Here is a 3,450-nt window from a genome sequence, read left to right as displayed (position 1 = left end):
CCTCGAGACCACTCACCGGCGATCCGGCAGACGCCCGCATCCGGCTTCGCAACCAGCCGCAGAAGCCCGTGCCCGGCTTTCCTTCCCCCCACCCGCACCCGGCTACTGGTTCCTGGGCCCCGGCCCCAGCCGCGGGCCAGCTCGCCAGCGACCAGCCCGACAGACTCCCGGCCGCCAGACGCTGCACTTTGGGAGACACTCCCTGGCGGGTCGGGGAGGGAGCGCCCGCCCGCCGCCAGGCCGTTCCAGGAACTTCTGGGGACTTCCGGCGGGCCTGGCGCCCCTCTCGCCCGCAGACCACGCAGCGGCCCTCGCCAGCCGGCCTTGGCATGGCCGCCCCAAGCCCAGCTCTCCAGCGCGTCTTCCGAGCCCACCTGGCTGACTGCCTCCTGGGCGGGGCTTAGCTCCAGACGCACGGCTGCTCCGTCTGCAAATGTGCTCTCAAATGGGTGGGTGGAAGGAAAAGCCCCTTTGGGCTTCAAAAGGGAGGCTTTGCACCATCTGCATCAGACGGGGCTGAATCGGGCTTGTGTCAGACACTTGGCAACTGGCATGTAAGTATTTTCCGGCGTATAAGACGAAAAATCTTGAAAATCTTCTCAAAAGTCGGGGGTATTATACGCCGAGTCGTCTTATACGCCGGAAAATACGGTATGTGTGTGTATGTATATATATATATATATAAATATATATATATATATATATATATATATATATATATATGTATGTATATGTATATGTATATGTATATGTATATGTATATATATGTATCTGTGTGTGTGTATAAAACATATACATATATATGTATATATATATATAAAACATATATACAAAAAAAAATCACACACACACACATATAATGGCAACCAGTCTGTATTTATATATTCTACCGAAACATAAAGCCTTTTATATCAACAAGCACTGGTCCTTTATTTCTATACCAAACACTGGAAATGAATCATCAACTCCTAATTATGAATAATAGGATAAGGCTGTTATTTATATTCATAAGAGCCAGTTTGGTCTAGTCGTTAAGCATCAGGCTAGAAACCAGGAATCTGCTGGCATGAAAGCTGATTGGTGTCTTTGGCCCAGTCACACACACTCCAACCCATCCTCATAGGCTTGTTGGGAAAATAGGGATATTAGGTATGCTTGCTGCCTTGAGTTACTTATAAAAATAATAAAGGCAGAATAAAAATAGGTAACATTTATATAGTTCATATCAAGTACAATCTCAACATATTACCAGATCAAAATTTACATTGCATTGTGCTCCAAATATTTAACCGTTTTTGCCACAGTTGTGAAGTGAAAAATACTAGTCCCCATTGACTTTGCTAGTAAGGTCACAAATTGTGATTCTATGTCCTTAGGATGCTGCAACTGTCATAGATGCATTGCCAAGTGCTCCAATTTTGTTCACATGACTGTGGGAATGCTGTAACAGTCACAAGTCTTTTTTTTAAAAAAAATATTTTTCCCATACATTCAGTAGTATGTTCAAACAAATGTACTGAGTTAACATTCGCTAATACATATTTAGTTCTTAATCCTCTTTCCTCTAGCCATCAATCAGTCCCAAGTTTGATAATATTCCGTTTCTTCTTTTTCTTTCAGTCTCAGTCAGCCTATCCATCTCGGCTCATTCTAATATTTGTTTATTATTTCTTCATCTGATGGTAATTCCTTCATTTTTCCAAAACTCTGCAAATATAATTCTTGCCGCTGTTACAACATGCAGAGTCAAATATACTGTATGCTTTGTTTACCAGTCTTTTCTGGCATTATACCTAAAAAATGTTCAGGTTTAAAATCTAGGTCAGGGGTGTCAAACTCAATTACATTGAGGGCCACATCAGCATTGTGGTTGCCCTCGGGGGGCCGGGTGGGTCTGGCCAGGGTGGGCGCGGCCTACTGGGTGGGCGCAGCTGGAGTGCATATGGCCTACTGGGTGGGCATGGCCAGCTCTACATCATTGGCATCAAGGGTGCCTATGGGGGCCTGGGCAGGAGTGGGACAGATCTGGGGGTCTCTTGCAGAAGGAGGGTCTCTAGGCCAGGGCCAAGGCAGCGGGGACCGCTCCCTGTTTCCAGGATGGCTTCACGGGCCACATGAAACCACTTCGCGGGCCGGATCTGGGCCCCGGGCCTTGTGTTTGACATGTCTGATCTAGGTGTTCTCCCAACATCTTTTCTAGCCAGGCATGTATCTTCTTCCAATAACTCTGCTTTGGCACATGTCAAGCAAACATGATAATTAGTGCCTGCATAAGTCACTTTTTTCAATGCTTTTGTATCTTCAATTGCTAAACTAACAGTTGTAAATCAAAGATTACCCATACCACAGAAAATATTCAGATGTACAATATATAGTCCATTTAAAAATGGTTTCTAAAAGTAGTTGACACATTTCAACTTTGACTATACTTGTATGAATTGTTACCGCAGTGCTGCCTTTTAATGCATGTAACTTTGCAAGCATTTTATTTCAACAAAGCTCTCATTGCAGTGAGAGATATTTCAAAGAAATTTGCAAATCACTGAGAATATACTAAAATGTTTCATAAATAGCATTTTCTAAATTAGTCTAATAGAACTGCCAAAGTCTACTGAGACTCCAGATAGCTAACATGCTATTTCGCATTACAGGCCAGATCTGGTAAAGCCACACAAATTACTGTCATAGAATTATCAGATTTACAAAGATGTTCTGTTGCGTAGTTCATGCTGCATTATGGTCAACGTAAGATATAATAAAAACTTGCTTAAGTAGTTTACGGTAATTACTGAAATCTGCGAATTGGTTTAAGATACACAAAAAATTACACAGGATCGATTGATGCCGTATTATACACGGGTTCGATAATGCCAAGGAAAAAGTTTTTGAGTCTTCAATTAATTTAGAATCCGTAGGAGTCTATAGATTAACAACAACAACTGCTAAGCTTGTAAGCCGCCCTGAGTCTTCGGAGAAGGGCGGGATATAAATGGAATTAAAATAAAATAAAAAATAAATAAAATTCAGCCTTTTTACATTTGCTGGTTCCTCAAGGAGTCGCACTTCAACTCTCATAACCCCCAACCAGATTGTGAATGCCCCGATACATCAACTATCTTTACAGCACGACAAACTCTTCCAATTCCTCCGCCCATTTTACTAGATTAGGCTCTAATCCAGGGCTCTTCAAACTTGGCCCTTTTATGACTTGTGGACTTCAACTCCCAGAATTCCTCAGCCAGCAAAGCTGGCTGAGGAATTCTGGGAGTTGAAGTCCACAAGTCATAAAAGGGCCAAGTTTGAAGAGCCCTGCTCTAATCCCTTGTTTTAGTGGCACCAGTAGCCGCAACCAGTAAAGGAAAGGCTGACAGAGCAGAGGGGCGGGGGTGGGGGAGAAATCTCCGTCTCAAGCGCAAGGCAGCCCAACAGCCTTTAGGCCCCGCTTCCTTC

Source organism: Vipera berus (assembly GCF_964194415.1).
Source record: "Vipera berus genome assembly, chromosome: 3".
Taxonomy (NCBI): Eukaryota; Metazoa; Chordata; class Lepidosauria; order Squamata; family Viperidae; genus Vipera; species Vipera berus.
The sequence above is the reverse complement of the archived record's forward strand: the minus strand, read 5'-3'. Positions refer to the sequence as shown.